Source organism: Erythrolamprus reginae, chromosome 10, assembly GCF_031021105.1.
Source record: "Erythrolamprus reginae isolate rEryReg1 chromosome 10, rEryReg1.hap1, whole genome shotgun sequence".
Taxonomy (NCBI): domain Eukaryota; kingdom Metazoa; phylum Chordata; class Lepidosauria; order Squamata; family Dipsadidae; genus Erythrolamprus; species Erythrolamprus reginae.
In genome coordinates this window covers 14600183-14622533 of record NC_091959.1, presented here as the reverse complement: position 1 = coordinate 14622533, position 22351 = coordinate 14600183, and the positions used below count along the sequence as shown (strand labels likewise).

The following is a 22351-nucleotide window of genomic DNA, read 5'->3' as shown; positions in this document are numbered from 1 at the left end:
TAAAGGGTTAAATAAGGTCCAGGAGGGAAGTGTTTTTAATAGGAAAGTGAACACAAGAACAAGGGGACACAATCTGAAGTTAGTTGGGGGAAAGATCAAAAGCAACATGAGAAAATATTATTTTACTGAAAGAGTAGTAGATCCTTGGAACAAACTTCCAGCAGACGTGGTAGATAAATCCACAGTAACTGAATTTAAACATGCCTGGGATAAACATATATCCATCCTAAGATAAAATACAGAAAATAGTATAAGGGCAGACTAGATGGACCATGAGGTCTTTTTCTGCCGTCAGACTTCTATATTTCTATGTTTCTATGTAAGTAAGTAAGTAAATAAATAAAAATTAAATTAAATTAAATTAAAAAAATAAAATAAAAAAATAAAATAAAATAATAAAATAAAATAAATAGGACAAGGGACGGAAGGCACTCTAGTGCACTTGTACTCGCCATTTTCTGCTCCATCGGGAATTAACTTTCTTCTCCCCTCCCCGCCCCCCTCTTCGCAAAGGGAGAGAACTGTGAAAAGCCAAAAGGATTTTACATCTTTACACAAGGGGAGTGGGGGGGGGGGGGCTGGCACAGCCTGTGAATCCGGGCTCCTTTCTTTTCAAGCGCTCTCTCTTTCCCCTTCCTGCAGCTCCATTCAGCCTTTCTTTTCAGAGCTCTCCATCCCCCCTTCCTTTTTTCCTTCGCTTTTCACTCTGTTTCTCTCTCCCCCCCGCCCCCACCCCCCTCTTTGAGGCTCCTTCCCCCTTTCATCCTTCCTCTATTCAGTTCCCCTAGCGTGTGTGTGCGCTCGCTGCCTCTTTTTAAATAGCGTTTCTATTTTCAGAGAGCACATGGAACATGTAGGAAGAGAAATCCATTTCAGCAGAGAAGGAACGTGAAAGTCGCTCTTGTTGTTTTAGCAAAAGTTATTTTATACCAGGCCTTTGTAAGACAGTGGAGCTCTTATTCTCTTGGAACTGGGATTGTCTCTCCACAAGCAGCCCAAGTGTCCCCGTGTTACAAGAAAAACCCAGCTGCCACCCTGGTGCGTGTCCTGGTGATGCAACGGGCAGCAATTTCCTGGCGGCTCAGATGGAGCAGAGCTGCTCCTCGGCCTGCAAATGGCCTCCTGGGCTCTTTTCTTTGGGGCCAGCCTGGGACTGGGTCTCCCTGTGTGTGCCAGGCCAGAGTGGACGCCTGCAGCCGCTGCCCCTTCCATCCAGAGGATGCTCTAGGACAGTGTTTCCCAACCTTGGCAACTTGAAGAAATTTGGACTTCAACTCCCAGAATTCCCCAGCCAGGATTCTGGGAGTTGAAGTCCAAATTTCTTCAAGTTGCCAAGGTTGGGAAACACTGCTCTAGGAGACCGGATGCCTCACCCGCCTCTCTCTCTCATTCCCTCTCTCCCCTTTCTCTTCTCTCTCTCTCCTCTTTCTCCCTCCTCTCTCCCCTCTCCTTTCTCTCTCCTCTCCTCTCTCCTTTCCCCCTTCTCATCTATCCCTCTCTCCTCTTTCTCTCCCCTTTCTCTCCTTTCTCTTCTCTCTCTCTCCTCTTTCTCTCTACTCTCCTCTCTCCTTTCCCCCTTCTCATCTTTCCCTCTCTCCTCTTTCTCATTCCGTCTCCCCTTTCTCTCCCCTTTCTCTTCTTTCTCTCTCTCCTCTTTCTCCCTCCTCTCTCCTCTCCTCTCTCCTTTCCCCCTTCTCATCTATCCCTCTCTCCTCTTTCTCATTCCCTCTCCCCTTTCTCTCCCCTTTCTCTTCTTTCTCTCTCTCCTCTTTCTCCCTCCTCTCTCCTCTCCTCTCTCCTTTCCCCCTTCTCATCTATCCCTCTCTCCTCCTTCTCTCCCCTCTTTCTCTCCTTTCTCTTCTCTCTCTCTCCTCTTTCTCTCTCCTCTCCTTTCCCCCTTCTCTCCTTTCCCTCTCTCCTCTTTCTCTCCCCTCTTTCTCTCCTTTCTCTTCTCTCTCTCTCCTCTTTCTCTCTCCTCTCCTCTCTCCTTTCCCCCTTCTCATCTTTCCCTCTCTCCTCTTTCTCATTCCCTCTCCCCTTTCTCTCCCCTTTCTGCCCTCTCTCCTCTCTTTCTCTCTCTTCTCTCTCTCTCCTTTCTCCCACCTCTCTCCTTTCTCCTCTTTCTCTCTCCTCTCCTTTCCCTCTCTCCTTTCCCCCTTCTCATCTCTCCCCCTCCTCTTTCTCATTCCCCCCCTCTCTCTCCCTCTCCCTCTGGAAAAGGTGATGAAGGAATTCTGGGAGGGGTTCCCAGGTAGGCAGCTGGCAGCCCAGCTCTCATTCTACCAAGCCAGAAGGGAGAAGCAGCCTCTGTTGGGGCCACTGGAAACACCCTGCTCAGTTTTTGATATTTGGGAAGGTAGATGGCCGAGGGCTCTTTCTCCAGAATCATCCCACAGCAGGGGCCACGAGAGGCTCACGCAGAAGACGGCTGGTCGGGTTGACCACCTGAGCTGCTCACGGGAGTCCTCTAACACAGTGTTTTTCAACCAGTGTGCCGTGGCACACTAGAGTGCCACGAGACATGGTTAGGTGTGCCACGAAGCTCAGAGAGAGAAAGAAAACAAGAGAAAGAAAGAAAGAGAAAGAGAGAAAGAAAACAAGAGAGAAAGCAAGCAAGAGAGAGAGCAAGAAAGAAAGAAAGAGAGAGAAAGAAAGCAAGAGAGAAAGAGAACAAGAGAGAAAGAAAACAAGAGAAAGAAAGAAAGAGAAAGAGAGAAAGAAAACAAGAGAGAAAGCAAGCAAGAGAGAGAGCAAGAAAGAAAGAAAGAGAGAGAAAGAAAGCAAGAGAGAAAGAGAACAAGAGAGAAAGAAAACAAGAGAAAGAAAGAAAGAGCAAGAGAGAAAGAGAACAAGAGAGAAAGAAAGCAAGAGAGAGAGCAAGAAAGAAAGCAAGAGAGAGCAAGAAAGAAAGAAAGCAAGAGAGAGCAAGAAAGAAAGAAAGCAAGAGAGAGCAAGAAAGAAAGAAAGCAAGAGAGAGAAAGAAAGCAAGAGAGAAAGAACAAGAGAGAAAGAGAGAGGGAGGTAAGGTGGGAGAGAGAAAGACATAGAGGGAGGTAGGGAGGGAAAGAGAGCAAAAAAGAGGAAAGAAGGAAAAGAGAAAAAAAGAGGAAGGTAGAGAAAGAGGGAGAGAGAAATAGAGCGAAAGGGAGGAAGAGAGAGAATTTTTTTGTCCAAGCTTTTTTTAGCCCCCCCCCCCTAACTGTGCCCCATGGTTTTGTAAATGTAAAAAATGTGCCGCAGCTCAAAAAAGGTTGAAAATCACTGCTCTAACACATCATGAGGCACTGAAGCCTCTTTTTGGATAAGCTCACAACAAGGGGGAACCTAGCACACCAGCTCCTCAGTGAGGATAGAAAAGGCTAAGAGACCAAAGGCAAAGGGAGAGGCATCCATCACTTGCTTGGCTTTAGTGTCTTGTTCACTCTAACAAGGAAGTATGCAGCCCAAAAGGGGGAATGAGGGGGAAAGAAAACTGATTGAAATCTGGGCAGGCAATAACCCTTTATTTTGAATGCATTCAAATCTCCAAGGCTGCCTGGGGAGGTACTGAGGGATGACAGAAGACATTAACAATGGGCCCCACCCAACAAATTGTAATTCAGGGTTTTACACTTAGGCAAGAACGATCAAATGCACAGGTAGAAAATGGATCTGGCTCAACAGCAATAAATGTAAGAAGGATTTAGGAGTCCTCGTGGACCACCACTTAAATATGAGCCACAGTATGCAGGAGCTGGCAAAAAAAAGCCCTTGCAATTCTATGAACCCTCTGCATTAGGAGAGAGAAAGAATCAAGTCCATGTGAAATGTTAGTACCACTTTATACCGCTTTGGTAAGGCCAAACTTGGAATACTGCATCCAGGTTGGGTCACCAGAATATAAAAAGATGTTGAAACTCCGGAAAGAATGCAGAAAAGAGCAAGAAAAATGATTAGGGGGGGTGGAGGCTCAAATACACTGCTCAAAAAAATAAAGGGAACACTCAAAGAACACATCCTAGATCTGAATGGATGAAATATCCTCATTGAATACTTTGTTCTGTACAAAGTTGAATGTGCACAATGGCAGGTGAAATTGGAATCCTCAATCTGAGTATTGCATTGGCAGTTCTGTGTTAGCAAAAACTTCAGAAGAGAAGGATTTAGGGGTAGTGATTTCTGACAGTCTCAAAATGGGTGAGCAGTGTGGTTGGGTGGTAGGAAAAGCAAGTAGGATGCTTGGCTGCATAGCTAGAGGTATAACAAGCAGGAAGAGGCAGATTGTGATCCCCTTGTATAGAGCGCTGGTGAGACCAAATTTGGAATGCTGTGTTCAGTTCTGGAGACCTCACCTACAAAAAGATATTGACAAAATTGAACAGGTCCAAAGACGGGCTACAAGAATGGCAGAAGGTCTTAAGCATAAAACATATCAGGAAAGACTTCATGAACTCAATCTGTATAGTCTGGAGGACAGAAGGAAAAGGGGGGACATGATCGAAACATTTAAATATGTCAAAGGGTTAAATAAGGTCCAGGAGGGAAGTGTTTTTAATAGGAAAGTGAACACAAGAACAAGGGGACACAATCTGAAGTGAGTTGGGGGAAAGATCAAAAGCAACATGAGAAAATATTATTTTACTGAAAGAGTAGTAGATCCTTGGAACAAACTTCCAGCAGACGTGGTTGGTAAATCCACAGTAACTGAATTTAAACATGCCTGGGATAAACATAGATCCATCCTAAGATAAAATACAAAAAATAGTATAAGGGCAGACTAGATGGACCATGAGGTCTTTTTCTGCCATCAGTCTTCTATGTTTCTATGATGGTCAATCACTGTTGCTTCGTAAGTGGAGTTTGATTTCTCAGAAGTTTGATTTACTTGGAGTTATATTCTGTTGTTTAAGTGTTCCCTTTATTTTTTTTGAGCAGTGTATATCAAGAATGGTTGCAGGGACTGTGTATGGCTGGTGTAATGAAAATTAGGACTGGGGGCAACATGATAGCAGTACAGTATTCCAATATTTGAGTGGCTGCCACAAACGGGACACACACACACACACACACACACACACACACACACACACCACCTATTCTCCAAAGCACCAGAAGGCAGGACAAGAAGCAATGGATGGAACTAATCCAGGAGAGATCCAACCTAGAACTAAGGATAAATTTCCTGACAGTCAGAACAATTGACCCATGAAATGGCTTTCTTCCAGAACTTGGGGCTGCTCCATCACTGAAGCCTTTTAGGGAGAGACTGGACAGCCATTATCACATTTAACACAAAAAAGGTACTGTATACAGTTCTTTCCATAGGAAGCCAATGCTAAATACCCAGATGTGGAATGGGGGCTTGTAAAAGAATAGAATTGATTATAACCTGAGGCTGCCTGAGTCAGCCATGGAATGTGGCTGCATCAAAAGCCAAAGGCAATCTTATCCTTCAACAAAGGAAGCCAACTCCTAAAACCCCAGGGGCAAAAGCTCCACTGCTTTGCTAAGACTCCCAAATCCTATGGAGAGAGAGGGGTCAAGCTGAGCATGTGGAGCCTTAAAGAAAGAGGGCTGTGGAAGGGAACTGTTGTGGTTAGCTCTGCCCCAGCTCCTGCCCCAAGGACTGTGGATGTGGGGGAGACATCCACATGCTGCAGGCCTGTCCCCCCCCCCCCCCGTGGAATCAGCTGATGAAGGCTCCTCTGACCAAGAAGACATGAGTGGACAGGGAGGAGGAGAGTTTGGCAGACAGCTCAGAAGGAGATCAATTCTCTAGCTCCTCCTTGGATTCAGAACAAGAGTCAACGATACAACCACGCGTGCGGACAGCGATGCATAGGCAGCAACAACTGAGAGATTATTATCAAAGAAAATGAGGCCACCTGTGGTTGGGTGGGGCTGTGGTAATTAGTGAGGCTGCTATAAATAGCAGCCTGTGGGTTTGGCCATTGTGGAGGATTATCTGATCCTTGTGTTTCCTGCCTGCTTTACTGACTTTGACCTTTGTGTGCTGATTTTTCCCAGCTTTGAAACTAAACCAGAGCAAAGTGTGTTTCACTTTGTGAAAAAATGACTGAATTGCTTCACAGCTGCAAGCTAAGTATCACAGAACTGATAAGGGACTTGTACAAATTACCAGTTTGTTTGGAGACCAGTGCTCTTTGCTATATTAAAAGAGGGGTTAGTTTAAGTGAATTTTCAGTGTTTGAATTTTCAAACGTGAGTGTGTCTGAAATTTGTATATCTATAAAATTTGGAGGCTGCCAACCATTCTGGATCTTGGCAACACCACGCTAGAAGGGAATAAGGGCTTCTTTTCATGCTGACATTTTACTCCTATTTGAAGCAGCTGAGGATTTGACTGTTTTATATCACTTCATTGGGTCTCTTTTAGCTTTTCGTCCAGAGCCTTCTAACACACGGTCCTATTCATCACGCTGCTGCCCACAATATCATTCCCATGTCCTTGATTTTTCTGTCCCAAACGTATTTTTCTCTGCTGAAATTCATCTTGCCATTTTCTATCCCTTTCTCCAAACTGATATTTTATTTATTTATCTTGCCAAGTACATACCTGGTAATACAGTGATACCTTGTCTTACAAACTTAATTGGTTCCGGGACGAGGTTCTTAAGGTGAAAAGTTTGTAAGACGAAACAATGTTTCCCATAGGAATCCATGGAAAAGCGATTAATGCGTGCAAGCCCAAAATTCACCCCTTTTGCCAGCCGAAGCGCACGTTTTTGCACTGCTGGGATTACCCTGAGGTTTCCCTCCATAGGAAACCCCACCTCCAGACTTCTGTGTTTTTGCAATGCTGCAGGGGAATCCCAGTATCGCAAAAACGAGCACTTTGCTGGCAATGGAAGTCCAGAGGCGGGGCATCCCAGCGGCGGTGGTGGGTTTGTAAGGTGAAAATAGTTTGTAAGAAGAGGCAAAAAAATCTTAAAGCCCGGGATTGTATCTCGAAAAGTTTGTATGACGAGGCGTTTGTAAGACGAGGTATCACTGTATAACATTATTTATAGGTACAAATAAAAGGGCACAGGAAACATTATGATCCTCCTGAACCAAACTGCCTCCAAGCCATCTGTAAACCTGCTCAGCAGCACAGAGCCGAGACTAGATTGATGCAAAGGAGGGGCACATCTGTACTGATCTAATGACAATCAGTTTTTCTGTTGTTTTTGTTTCACACTGGACGCCAGCACCGGCTTTCTGTGATCACCTAAATTCATCTCTCTCCAGTGATGAGCTGCTCTTATAAACATAGAAGACTGACGGCAGAAAAAGACCTCATGGTCCATCTAGTCTGCCCTTATACTATTTCCTGTATTTTATCTTAGGAAGGATCTATGTTTATCCCAGGCATGTTTAAGTTCAGTTACTGTGGATTTACCAACCACGTCTGCTGGAAGTTTGTTCCAAGGATCTACTACTCTTTCAGTAAAATAATATTTTCTCATGTTGCTTTTGATCTTTCCCCCAACTAGTCTTCGGAGAGGGGCGGCATACAAATCCAAATAATAAATAAATAAAATAAATAACTTCAGATTGTGTCCCCTTGTTCTTGTGTTCACTTTCCTATTAAAAACACTTCCCTCCTGGACCTTATTTAACCCTTTAACATATTTAAATGTTTTGATCATGTTCTCCCCTTTTCCTTCTGTCCTCCAGACTATACAGATTGAGTTCATGAAGTCTTTCCTGATACGTTTTATGCTTAAGACCTTCCACCCTTCTTGTGGCCGGTCTTTGGACCTGTTCAATTTTGTCAATATCTTTTTGTAGGTGAGGTCTCCAGAACTGAACACAGTATTCCAAATCTTGCAAGGCCTTCACTTTTAAATGCCCACAAACTAATCTCATCTCCTCCAGTGTCCTCTGCCATCAGCACCCAGCTGACCCTTAGGCTTGTCTGCCTGCTCATGTTTCCCTTTGGGTAAAAACATCCTAGATCAGGTGAAATCCAGCAGGTTCTCAGAACTGGTAGAAGAAATTCTGAGTCTTTTGGAGAACCGGCAAACACCCCCGGCTGGCCCCAGAGTTGGATGGTGCTGGGTAATTGACAGTACCTTTTCCCTACCATACCATGCCCACCAAGCCACGCCCACAGAACTGGGGGTTAAAAAAAATGGATTTCGCCATTGCTGTACATCAGTGTTTCCCAACCTTGGCAACTTGAAGATATCTGGACTTCAACTCCCAGAATTCCCCAGCCAGCATTTGCTGGCTGGGGAATTCTGGGAGTTGAAGTCCAAATATCTTCAAGTTGCCAAGGTTGGGAAACACTGCTGTAGATAACATATATGTTTCCTCCCCAAAGTTCCCACCACTTTCGGTTCATCGGAAACTTCAGGTCGTGCAGAACGCAGCCGCGAGAGCCATCGTGGGGCTTCCAAGATTCGCCCACGTTTCTTCAACACTCCGTGGCTTGCATTGGCTGCCGATCAGTTTCCGGTCACAATTCAAAGTGTTGGTCATGACCTTTAAAGCCCTACATGGCAATGGACCAGATTACCTCCGGAACCGCCTGCTACCGCACGAATCCCAGCGAATCCCAGCGGCCTTCTCCGGATCCCGTCAACTAAACAATGTCGTTTGGCGTGCCCCAGGGGAAGAGCCTTCTCTGCGGCGGCCCCAGCCCTCTGGAACCAACTCCCCCCGGAGATTTGAACTGCCCCCACCCTCCCTGTCTTTCGTAAACTACTCAAGACTCATTTATACCGCCAGGCATGGGGGAGTTGACATAGCTCTTCCCCCTAGGCCATTACAGGTTATGCATGGTATGTTTGTGTGTATGTTTGGTTTTATAATAGGGGTTTTTAGTTGTTTTTTATTATTGGATTGTACATGTTGTGTTTATTAGAAACATAGAAGTCTGACGGCAGAAAAAGGCCTCCTGGTCCATCTAGTCTGCCCTTATACTATTTTCTGTATTTTATCTTAGGATGGATATATGTTTATCCCAGGCAAGTTTAAATTCAGTTACTGTGGATTTATCTACCACGTCTGCTGGAAGTTTGTTCCAAGGATCTACTACTCTTTCAGTAAAATAATATTTTCTCATGTTGCTTTTGATCTTTCTCCCAACCAACTTCAGATTGTGTCCCCTTGTTCTTGTGTTCACTTTCCTATTAAAAACACTTCCCTCCTGGACCTTATTTAACCCTTTAATATATTTAAATGTTTCGATCATGTCCCCCCTTTTCCTTCTGTCCTCCAGACTATACAGATTGAGTTCATGAAGTCTTTCCTGATACGTTTTATGCTTAAGACCTTCCACCATTCTTGTAGCCCGTCTTTGGACCTGTTCAATTTTGTCAATATCTTTTTGTAGGTGAGGTCTCCAGAACTGAACACAGTATTCCAAATGTGGTCTCACCAGCATTCTATATAGCGGGATCATAATCTGCCTCTTCCTGCTTGTTATACCTCTAGCTATGCAGCCAAGCATCCTACTTGCTTTCCCTACCGCCTGACTGCATTGTTGTTAGCCGCCCCGAGTCTGTGGAGAGGGGCGGCATACAAATCCAATTAATAATAATAATAATAATAATAATTATTATTATTATTATTATTTGACCTTTTGCCACTGATTAGGATCTGAAGTCACCAGGTATTTGCTCCTCCAATTTTCTGGAAAATCAAGCGCTCAGCAAGATCAGAGGAATTTGGGGATCTCTCAGTTTTTGGCCAGTTAGTTTTTCTGGCCTACGTCTACGTAGTGGACAGCAGCTGTCCTCCCTGAGTGTTTGCAGTCTGCCCAGAAGGGTTATTCTCTGCGTCTTCTGCCTGGCCTGATGGTCTACATAAATAATAGATTTGGCCTTTCCATCTCCTTGTGCTGTTAATCACTGCCAGCTGGAGGTTGCGCTCATTCTGCATCTCAGGGCTTTTATGCGCCCATCATCCTTCACACAGGACGCTCCTCCCCCTCCCCCCTCTGCTTGGGATATTCCTTTCAAATGAATGCTCCCTTTCATTCCGGTTACAGGTTTGCCCAATCAGCCCCCCCCCTAAATTGTACCCCCCTGCCCGAGTCCACGGAGAGGGGCGGCATATAAATCCAATAAATAAATAAATATAAATAAATAAATAAATAAATAAAGACTAGTTCTTAAGTCTTAATTAAGACTAATATTATGTGATTTCTATGGTATAGATATTAAATGTACTGATTTATAACCAAATTACATGAAACCGATGGGTGAGATCATCCAAGGGCATGGGGTGAGGTATCATCAATATGCTGATGATACCCAGTTATACATCTCCACCCCATGTCCAGTCAACGAAGCAGTGGAAGTGATGTGCTGGTGCCTGGAGGCTGTTGGGGCCTGGATGGGTGTCAACAAACTCAAACTCAACCCAGAGAAGATGGAGTGGCTGTGGGTCTTGCCTCCCAAGGACAATTCCATCTGTCCGTCCATTACCCTGGGGGGAGAATTATTGACCCCCTCAGAGAGGGTTCGCAACTTGGGCGTCCTCCTCGATCCACAGCTCACATTAGAGAAACACCTTTCAGCTGTGGCGAGGGGGGTGTTCGCCCAGGTTCGCCTGGTGCACCAGTTACGACCCTATTTGGACCGGGAGTCACTGCTCACAGTCACTCATGCCCTCATCAACCTCGAGGCTCGACTACTGTAACGCTCGCTACATGGGGCTACCTTTGAAAAGTGTTCGGAAACTTCAGACCGTGCAGAATGCAGCCGTGAGAGCAATCATGGGCTTTCCCAAACATGCCCATGTTACACCAACACTCCGCAGTCTGCATTGGTTGCCAATCAGTTTCCGGTCACAATTCAAAGTGTTGGTTATGACCTATAAAGCCCTTCATGGCACTGGACCAGATTATCTCAGGGACCGCCTTCTGCGGCACGAATCCCAGCAACCAGTTAGGTCCCACAGAGTGGGTCTTCTCCGGGTCCCGTCAACTAAACAATGCCGCTTGGCAGGACCCAGGGGAAGAGCCTTCTCTGTGGCGGCCCCGGCCCTCTGGAACCAACTCCCCCCCGAGATTAGAATTGCCCCCACCCTCCTTGCCTTTCGTAAGCGACTTAAAACCCACCTCTGCTGCCAGGCATGGGGGAATTAAGATTCCTTTCCCCCCTAGGCCTTTACAATTTTATGCATGGTATGTTTGTATGTCTGTTTGGTGGGTTTTTTTATATTAAAGGGTTTTTAAATCGTTTTTAGTATTGGATTATTATTGTACACTGTTTTATGATTGCTGTCAGCCGCCCCGAGTCTTCGGAGAGGGGCGGCATATAAATCCAATAAATAAATAAAGTTCTGCACACTCTGCTCTGGTGTAGGGTAGGGGTCTCATACTCAATTTCATTCAGGGTTGCACCAGCCTCCTGGTTGCCCTCAAAAAGAGCCAGATGCATTTAAGGCTATGACGACTCACAGTGGCCAAGGGGGCGTGGCTGGGTGGCCACAATCGGGTGGGTGTGGCTGGCTCGCTGCCCCACTCACTGGGCATGGCTTACTCAGATTGGGACTTTAAAAAGCCATACCTTTCCTCCTGCACCTCCCAGACCACCACCTCTCCAGAGATCTCTCAAGTTTAGTTTAGGTTAGTTTATTTAGATTTGTATGCCCCCCCCTCTCCGAAGACTCGGGGTGGCTAGAAGTCTGACGGCAGAAAAAGACCCCATGGTCCATCTAGTCTGCCCTTATACTATTTTCTGTATTTTATCTTAGGATGGATATATGTTTATCCCAGGCATGTTTAAATTCAGTTACTGTGGATTTATCTACCACGTCTGCTGGAAGTTTGTTCCAAGGATCTACTACTCTTTCAGTAAAATAATATTTTCTCATGTTGCTTTTGATCTTTCCCCCAACTAACCTCAGATTGTGTCCCCTTGTTCTTGTGTTCACTTTCCTATTAAAAACACTTCCCTCCTGGACCTTATTTAACCCTTTAATATATTTAAATGTTTCGATCATGTCCCCCCTTTTCCTTCTGTCCTCCAGACTATACAGATTGAGTTCATGAAGTCTTTCCTGATACGTTTTATACTTAAGACCTTCCACCATTCTTGTAGCCCGTCTTTGGACCCGTTCAATTTTGTCAATATCTTTTTGTAGGTGAGGTCTCCAGAACAACAAAAAAACAATATTAAAATCTAATATTATTTATTTATTATTTATTTATTATTTAGATTTGTATGCCGCCCCTCTCCGAAGACTCGGGGCGGCTCACAACAAGTAACTTTAAAATATTTAAAGATTTAAAACAACACCATATACTAACAGACACACACACAAACATACCATGTATAAATTGAACATGCCCGGGGGAGGTGTTTCAATTCCCCCATGCCTGACGGCAAAGGTGGGTTTTAAGGAGTTTAAAAATTAATCTAAAAAACCCCAATTTAAGAGACCAATCATACCAACAAACATACCATGTATAAATTCTATAAGCCTAGGGGGAAGGGAGAAAAAATTTTCAATTCCCCCATGCCTGACAACAGAGGTGGGTTTTAAGGAGCTTGCGAAAGGCAAGGAGGGTGGGGGCAACTCTGATATCTGGGGGGAGCTGGTTCCAGAGGGTCGGGGCCGCCACAGAGAAGGCTTTTCTCCTGGGTCCCGCCAAATGACATTGTTTAGTCGACGGGACCCAGAGAAGGCCAACTCTGTGGGACCTAACCGGTCGCTGGGATTCGTGCGGCAGAAGGTGGTCCTGGAGATATTCTGGTCCGGTGCCATGAAGGGCTTTATAGGTCATAACCAACACTTTGAATTGTGACCGGAAACTGATCGACAACCAATGCAGGCTGCGGAGTGTTGGTGTGACATGGACATATTTAGGAAAGCCCATGATTGCTCTCGCAGCTGCATTCTGCACGATCTGAAGTTTCCGAACACTTTTCAAAGGAAGCCCCATGTAGAGAGCATGACAGTAGTCGAGCCTCGAGGTGATGAGGGCATGAGTGACTGTGAGCAGTGAGTCCCGGTCCATATAGGGCTGCAACTGGTACACCAGGCGAACCTGGGCAAATGCTGGACTCAGAGGAAACTGGTGGGCGGGGCTTTCCCTCGCAGAAGCTTCCTGAAGCCTTGGGAAGGCGAAAAACAGCCCAACGGGCCTACCAGAAGTTCAGAAAGAAACTTCTGGTTGGGCCATTTTCCTCATCCAACAAAGTCTCAGGGAGGATTTCCTGAATCCTGGGGAAGGCGAAAAACAGCCCAATGGCCCAACGGGGAGTTTGTTTCCAAATTTCCAGTAGGCCCGTTGGACCATTTTTCACCATCCCCAGGTTTCAGGCAGTTTTTCTGAAGCCTGGTGAGGGCAAAAAAATGACCCAACGGTGTTGTGGTTAGCTCTGGCCCAGCTCCTGCCCCAAGGACTGTGGATGTGGGGGGAGACATCCACATGCTGCAGGCCTGTTTTGCCCCCGGTGGAATCTGCTGATGAAGGCTCCTCTGACCAAGAAGACATGAGTGACAGGGAGGAGGAGAGTGTGGCAGACAGCTCAGACGGAGATCAATTATCTAGCTCCTCCTTGGATTCAGAACAAGAGTTAATGTTACAGCCACGCATGTGGAGAGCGATGCATAGGCAACAACAACTGAGAGATTATTATCAAAGAAAATGAGGCCACCGGTGGTTGGGTGGGGCTGTGGTCATTAGTGAGGCTGCTATAAATAGCAGCCTGTGGGTTTGGCCATTGTGTAGGATTATCTGATCATTGTGTTTCCTGACTGCTTTACTGACTCTGACCTTTTGTGTGCTGATTTTCCCCCCGTTTTGAAACTAAACCAGAGCAAAGTGTGTTTCACTTTGTGAAAGAAGAAGGACTGTGAATTACCTCACAGCTGCAAGCTAAGTATCACAGAACTGATAAAGGACTTGTACAAATTACCAGTTTGTTTGGAGACGAGTGCTCTTTGCTATACCAAAAGAGGGCTTGGTTTAAGTGACTTTTCATTATAAAGAACATTGTTTTGAATTTTCAAACGTGTGTGTGTCTGAAATATGTACCTGTGAATTTTTGGGAGAAGTTTACCAGAGAGCCCGACAGAACGAAAGGGAAGTTCATTTCCAAACTTCCAGTAGGCCCATTGAACCTGTTTTTCACCCTCCACAGGCTCCCGTGGCTTGCCTGAAACCTGGGGAGGGCAAAAACAGTCCCCCCGCCCTCTGGAACTGTGAAAAATCAGCTGGCCAGCATGCACACATATAGTACAATGGCACACACATAATGCAATGTCCTCCTCCAACACATGCAAACACAACCCTATCGCGCTGCGGAACCACATCACTGAAGCCTCTGGACTTCCAGTACACCCGTTGGGCTGTTTTTTGCCATCCCCAGGCTTCTGGAAAGCCACTAGAGCCTGCGGAGGGTGAAAAACAGGCTCAACAGGTCTATTAGTACCATTGGGATAGGGCGGCATATAAATCAAATTAATTACATTAAATTAAATTAAATTAAATTACTGAGAGTTTGGAAATGAACTTCCGGTTGGGCAGTTGAGCCATTTTTCTTGCCCAACGAAGGCCCAAGGAGTCTTTCTTAAAGCCTCGGGAGGGCAAAAAACAGGCCAATGGCCCAACAATGGTGTTAATTATCATCTATGAAGCCTTACATGGCTTAGGATCTGACTATTTATGGAACCGTCTCCTGCCACATAGCTCCCAGAGGCCTATTAGATCGCACAGAACTGGCCTTCTGTCAACAAAACAATGTTGGTTGGCGGGACCACAGGGAAGGGCCTTTTCTGTTGCCGCCCCAGCTGTATGGAACCAATTCCTCCCCACCCCCACCCCCGATGTTCACACTGCTCCCACTCTACTGGCCTTTCGAAAAGCTGTTAAAACCTGGCTTTGTCAACAGGCCTGGGGGCCATGACGTTTAACATCAGACGTGCCCGAATTGTGTTTCTTTGGTGTGTATGTTTGTTAGATTGGTTTTCGGGATTTATAATGGGTTGTTGGGATCGTGGAGTATTATTTACTGTAGTTGTTCGACTTCTTTTTTATTATTGTATTATTATATTGTTTTTATTGTTGTAAGCTGCCCTGAGTCCTACGGGATTGGGCGGCATAGAAGTCGAATATATTAAATTAAATTAAATTAAACAGGAAGTTTGTTTCTGAATTTCTGTTAGGCCTGTTGGACTGTTTTTCACCTTTCCGAGGCTTTCCTGAAGCCTTGGTAGAGCAAAAACGGCCTCGCCACCATCCTCTGGAATGCCGGAAATCAGCTGACCAGCATGCACATGCGCACTGGAGCTGACTAGGGTAATGGCTCAGGTGCCCTCAAATACGGCTCCACATGCCATTGGTTCGGCATTTCAGGCATAGGATCTGCTTGAGCAAGGGATTGGGCTAGAAATTCCTTCCAATTTTGATGATGTACTAGGTTCTCTATTTTTCACTTATTTTTCTCTTTCTTTTTATTGTTTACTTTATATATTTTTCCACTTTTAAGTATAGTTTTTAATAAAATTATTTTTTTTAAATTACAAAAAAAAGAAATCTGACCTCAACACATACGGACAGTTATTTATTTATTTATTTATTTATTAGATTTGTATGCCGCCCCTCTCCGTAGACTCAGGGTGGCTAACAACAATAATAAAAACAGCATATAACAAATCTAATATTTAAAATAACTAAAAAACCCTTATTAAAAACCAAACATACACACAAACATACCATGCATAAATTGTATAGGCTTAGGGGGAAAGGAATATCTCAATTCCCCCATGCCTGACGACAGAGATGGGTTTTAAGGAGCTTACGAAAGGCGAGGAGGGTGGGGGCAATTCTGATCTCTGGGGGGAGCTGGTTCCAGAGGACCGGGGCCGCCACAGAGAAGGCTCTTCCCCTGGGCCCCGGCAAACGACATTGTTGGAGTTTTGTTAAGTATGTTAACATATTTTAATTATCGGCAAATTAATCCAATCTACATGGTTTTGTGAAGAACCAATTTTATTAGAACTAATGAGATTTAATTTTTGTTATTAAATAGATTGTGGGAATGCTGTAGCTATAAAATGTCTTAATGTTAGATTTTCCATTCTTCTAGGAGAGGGGTGGGTGCTAACTTTCTACAGTTAGAACTTGAATCATCTGAAAATAGCTTGGATGAAGAGGCAGAAGCAGCTTATCAAATTTGCAAAATGCACAAAACTGGATGGGAAAAAAATAAATTTGGGCTTGTGTAATAGAGAAATGGAAGAGTGTAACAATCACATCCCAAAAGATAAGTGCGCAGGCCACAAAACAAATCAAATATTTAGATCTAGGATGTAGTTCTCTGGCTTGTGCACCACTTACGAGAAAGGCCTTGGAAGAGTAAAAGACAGTATGTTACTATCGGACACAGGGCACTTGTTGCAAAAAAAAAGACAAGTAAATGTCTAATTGCACCAACAGTGGAGATTTACCTTCTTCTACTTTGGGTAAATCACATGTCAAGAGCAGGGCTCCCCTTCTGAGAGGAGACTCTGAGCCTGCTTAAAACTGATTTCTGCACTAAGCCAGGGGTCAGATTCAAGGGTTTTGACGACCTTTTGTAGGGCTGGGTCACGGAGGCAGGATGAGCAAAATTTTGCCCAGGGTACCAAAGACCACAGAATCGGTCTTTGTGCACCTAGAAACAATATATTGCTTCTTGGGGCCACAGGGACTTATTACAAACATTACAATTTATTACAAACATTACAATTTGGGGCCACAGGGGCTTATTACAATATCTCCGAGACTGCCTCCTGCCGCACGAATGCCAGCGACCGATTAGGTCCCACAGAGTGGGCCTTCTCCGGGTCCCGTCAACTAAACAATGTCGGTTGGCGGGCCCCAGGGGAAGAGCCTTCTCTGTGGCGGCCCCGACTCTCTGGAACCAACTCCCCCCAGAGATTAGAACTGCCCCTACTCTCCCTGCCTTCCGTAAACTCCTTAAAACCCACCTTTGCCGTCAGGCATGGGGGAACTAAAACACCTCCCCTGGGCATGTACAATTTATGCATGGTATGTTTGTGTGTGTGTGTGTGTTAGTAAATATGGGGTTCTTTTTAAACTTTTTAAATATTTAAATTTATTTGGATTTGTTACGATTTGTTGTGTCTTGTTTTGAGCCGCCCCGAGTCTGCGAAGAGGGGCGGCATACAAATCTAAATAATAAATAAATAAAATAAATTTAGATCGGACACACAAATATCCAAGGTATCCCAGATGCCCACATCTTCTGTTTCAATGGAATGAATGAATCGCTATAAATTTAGAAAAGGAAGATAGCAACTATGTTTTAGTCTTTAAGAGAGAGAGCTAGCTGTTAAATTTGTTAAGGATCTCTGAGCAGGAAACACCCTTTCCCCCCATCCTCTGCTCACTCCTTTTAGTTTCAGTTCAACTTCTGGGGCCAAGTGGGATCCCTGCATCCTCGGATCTCCCGGAAGGAAGCAGAGCTAGAGAATGGCTGGCCTTGTGTGTGTGTGTGTGTGTGTGTGTGTGTGTGCTGCCAGCCAAGCCAGGAGCAGGGAGGCGCCTGGGAAGCACCGGCCATAGACACAAGCGAGTGAGAAGGCTCCTCTTTGTATGAAGGAAAGGATGGCAACAGGAGAGATTTAAGAAAAGCCAAAGAAGCAAGCAGCCCATCTCTTAAAGGGACAGAATAACCCTCAGTTTGGCCTATGTGCGTTTCTGCTGTCTCTCCACCCACCCCACCCTGCTTCTCCCTCCCTCCCACATACACAGGAAACACCCGGGAGACTGAAACAGGAACCATAATGTGGGAAACGAGCAGAGGCCTTCTTCCTCCTGAGAGTCCAGCCACCCTTGCTTCCTCCTTCTTGGGCTTGGCTGGAATGGCCACCACCAGCACATAGCTCCTTCCCTTGTTTGAAATGGAAGGAGCCTTTTGTAAAACGGGGGATACAGAGGGGTTGGCTCGATTACTAAAACACCCCCTTCTCTCCAACGGTCATGAAGATGGGAATTCTGGGAGTTGAAGTCCAAATATCTTCAAGTTGCCAAGGTTGGGAAACACTGATCTACAGCAATGGTGAAATCCATTTTTTTTAACCCCCAGCTGTGGCTCAAGATGGGTCTTTTCAAGGCACCTTGAAGGAGGCTTCTGCACCTCAAGGTCCTCAACAACAGCCCCCCCCCCCCAAGTGATATGGCAATTATTTTCTCTAAGATCATCTGGGAGCCTCCAACCAGGGATTCCCCACCAGAGTCCCTGTCCTGCTTGGGGAAGGCCCGCAAGGCCTCTCCCTCCTGTTTTTTCCTCATCATTCCTCTCACCCATCTCCTCCCACTTATGACTGTAACTTGTTGCTTGTTTCCTTAAGGTTTTTTATTAATATTAATTGTTTCCTCATTGCTTATTTGACCTCATGACAATCATTAAAGTGTTGTACCTCCTGATTCTTGGCAAATGTATCTTTTCTTTTATGTACACTGAGACAAATCCCTTGTATATCCAATCACACTTGGCCAATAAAGAATTATATAATATAATATCTATAATTAATATTGACTGTTTCCTGATTGCTTATTTAACCCCCATGACCATCATTAAGTGTTTTTTTCCTCATGATTCTTAACAAATGTCTCTTTTCTTTTATGGACACTGTGAGCATCTGCACCAAAGACAAATTCCTTGTGCTTCCGAACACACTTGGCCAATAAAACAATTCTATACTATTCCTGGATGCTTAGCCGATCCTCCTCTGGGCCTGGCCTCCCACCACCACCGCCACCACAGGCGCCGGCCCGGCCCTCCCAAACCCTCCTAGCCGTCTGCGCCACGGCCGCCTTGATCCAGGGGCCGCACAACGCCGAACGCTTCCACCCTCCGGTCCATCCGCGCCGCGAAGAAGACCGAGGAAAGTGGACGCTCCCACCACCACCGCCGGTCTCCTCGGGGCGTCGGCCTGGCGCCTCCGTTTCCCTCGCGGGAGGCCACTTGGGCGGAGAGTCGCTCTCCCCCCGCCCGCAGACCGCGCCGCCCGGGGACGGGGAAGAAGGGGCGGCGGAACGGCCCCTCCCCAGCGAAGGGCAGAACCGGTCACAGCGCCTGCACAATCGAAGCCGCCCCGAGTGGATCCCCGGACGGAGCCGATCACGGGGGGTCACGGCGCTCCGGTTCTCCCGCCTTCCGGGCAGCTTCGGGGCCGCCGCCGCCGCCGCCTCTTCCAGGACCGGGCGGAAGGTCCCACCGAGGGCGACCCCCCCCCCTCCCTTCGTCGACGCCCGGCTGAAGCGCGGTCGCGCGCAGGGCCCGCGTCCCGCCACGCCCGGGGAGCCGCGAGGGAGGGAGCGCGGCGCCACCCGGCCTTCCGGAGCGGCCTGCGCCAGGCTCGAGCGGGCCAGGCCGGCGGGCAGCGAGCGACGCGGGCGAGACGGTCAGCTGTTCGAGGGGAGGTTCAGCGCGCCGAGCCGGAAGGGAGGCGGGCGGGCGGGCAGGAAGGGCCTCGGCCCGGAGTCGCAACAGGTAACCGGGCGGCCCCCGAGAGCTTCTCCCTCAGCCGGCCGGGCCCGTCGAGCTTGGCGCGGCTGAGAGAAGCGGCCCGGGAAGGAGCCGCGCGGGCGGGCGGCCCACGTGCTCGGCGGCCCAGGCGTCCCCCGCGCCCTCCGCCCGCCGCCGCCATCGCTGCTTGGCCGCTACCGGGGGCGAGCGGGCGAAGGCGGCTGCGGCCTCCGGGGCCTCCTGCCCGGTCGTCAGGCGCGGCGCGGCCCTCTGTGCCCGGGCCCGGCGCCTCCTCGAGCCGAGACGGAAAAGGTTTGGGGGGGGGTCCGGTGAACTCACCCTGGGGGTCCCGCAGAGGCTCGGTGGCGGGGCGGGCGGCCCCGGTGGGCGCGGGCGAGGTGAGGGGCCTCCGGGGCGTCTGCCGCAGCGCTGATCTTCGGCGGTGCTGCTGCTGCTGCTGCTGGTGGCGCGTCCTCAGTTCCCTTTCCCTTTTCTCTCGCTCTCCCCGGCAGGAAGGAAGAAGGGAATGAGGCAGGGCTGACGTGAAGGGATGCAAAACAGCCCCTCCTCGCCCGCGCGGAGAGAGAGAAAGAGAAAGGCGCAGAGAGGAGGGAGAGCCGCCGCCGCCCTTTTATCTCGCTTTTGTTGTCGCACTTCCTCCGGCTCCGGCCGCGCCAAGTTTCTCTCTCCGGCAGCCCGGCTTCTCTGCCCCCACGGGGACCCCGAGACCCCCCGTCTTCTCCCCGGGGAAGAGGGAGCTCCGGGGGAGCCCAGCCTAGCCGCCTCCCGGTGAAACGGGCGAGGAGGGGGACGGGAGCCGCCTGGTTCGGAAGACCCCTTGTCCCCGGCCCAGCTCGCCCGCCAGCAGCCTCAGCTTGGACACAAGCTGCGGGACGCCCAAGAGGGTGTCCTGGATTGGGAACTACATTGCAGGAAGCAAAGGGGAGCAATAAATGGACAGTTCTCTGGGTGGAAAAGAAGTGAGAAGTGGTGTCCCCCAAGGTTCAGTTTGGGGACTTTACTTTTTAATTTATTCATTAATGATCTGGATGTAGAAGTAAATAGCGAGGTAGCAAAGTTTGCTGAGGACAATAAATTGTTCCATGAAACTGATTGTCGGGAGCTGCAGAAGGATCTCTCGAAATTGAGTAATTGGGCAACAAAGTGGCAAATGCATTTTAACTGAATTAATTGCAAAGTTATGCATATCGGGGCAAAGAACCCCGATAGCAACTGACCGGAACCAAGCTTTCTGAGACAACCCAAGAAAGGGATCTTGGGGTTTGGGTGAGCAGCTCAATGAAGAGGTCAACCCAGCACACAGCAGCAGTAAAAAAAAAAAGTAAATTCCACGCTTGGCATGATTTAAGAAGGGAATCGAAAATAGGTCGGCAAATGTTGTATTGCCTCTACAAATTGTGACCACACTTGGAGTCCTGTGTACAGTTCTGGTCACCACACCTCAAAAAGTGGGAAAGGTGCAAAAAAGGGTAACAAGAATGATCAAGGGAAAGGAGCACTTCCCTTATGAAACCAGATTGCAACGCCTTGGTCTCTTCAGCCTTGAAAGACAGGGTTTAAGGGGTGACTTGATCGAAGTGTATAAAATCATGCATGGGATAGAACAGTGTTTCCCAACCTTGGCAACTTGAAGATATTTGGACTTCCAACTCCCAGAATTCGCTGGCTGGGGAATTCTGGGAGTTGAAGTCCAAATATCTTCAAGTTGCCAAGGTTGGGAAGCACTGGGATAGAAAAGGTGGATAGAGAAAAATTATTTTCTTTATCACACAATACTAGGACAAGGGGGCACTCCCTAAAGTGCCCAGGGCACCCCTGCGTGTCCATGCGTGAATTCGTTACCTGCCCAGGTGCCATGGCAGAATTGCACTGGACTCTGCTAGCACTCAAGAGCCACAGGGGCGAGCACATGTCGCTGTTCCACCTTAGCAGCCTTCTGGGTGGAAGCCCTGATATAAGCAGCTGAGGTTAAAAAGGCCCAACAGCCTCTGGGTGCCCCCTCTCCCCATCTTTCTTGTGAGCACAGCGGATGGGCCCGTTTGTACCAGTTGATGCGATGTTGTGATTGGGATAGAGAGGAGGAAGCTGTGCGGTGGTCCCTGCTTGTCCTGCAGGCATTGGGTGAACACCTCACGACAAGCCCCAATGCTTTCTCTGGCCTGCACATGGGTATGCTACATGCACCCACCCATCATGGTTTATGGCCCAACGCACTGCAGGGATCCGACCGTCATTTGTGGTTTTCTCATTAAATCCATGTCTGTGGCAATTGTCTGCCTTTACAAGGAATGGGTTTCTGCTCTCAGAGTCCATGCATAATTTCTGATTTGTCCCATTCTGAACCACATAAATGTAGCCCTAAAACGTAGCCCTATTTATGGGACCATCTCTTGCCACATACCATCCACAGACCTATAAGAGCACACAGAGCTGGCCTCCTCAACGTCCCATCAACTAAGCAATGCAGGTTGGTGGGGCCGTGGGGGAGGGCCTCCTCTGTGGCTGCTCCAGCTCTATGGAACCAACACCCCCCCCCTCCATGTCCATACTGCTGCCATCCTACTGGTCTCCCAAAAGGCTATGAAGACCTGGCTTTGCCGGCAGGCCTGTGGGCCATGAATTAACAACTCTATGAATCAGTGATGGAGAATCTATGGCATGGGTGGAGTCATATTTGCCCATGCTCATCTCCAACATGCATGTGTGTGCTGACCAGCTGATTTTTGGCTCATAGAAAGGCTCTGAAACGGCATTTTTGGCTTCCAGAGAGCCTCCGGAGGGATGGGAGAAGGCGTTTTTACCCTCCCCTGGCTTCAGGGAACCCTTTGGAGCAGAGGTCCTCAAACATGGCCGCTTGAAGACTTGTGGACTTCAACTCCCAGAATTCGCCAGCCAGCCAAGCTGGC

At 47.5% G+C, this 22351-nt stretch overlaps 1 protein-coding gene across 1 annotated transcript in view; it reads right to left on the bottom strand.

Annotated features, from left to right (window-relative positions):
- ZNF710 (zinc finger protein 710) overlaps positions 1-20085 on the bottom strand; it is a 33052-nt gene extending 12967 nt beyond the window's left edge. Inside the window, exon 1 of the mRNA XM_070763518.1 lies at positions 19764-20085. The gene's annotated coding sequence lies outside the window, so the exon portion shown is untranslated. The remainder of the gene's footprint in view (positions 1-19763) is intronic.
- Between the last annotated feature and the right edge of the window lie 2266 nt (positions 20086-22351).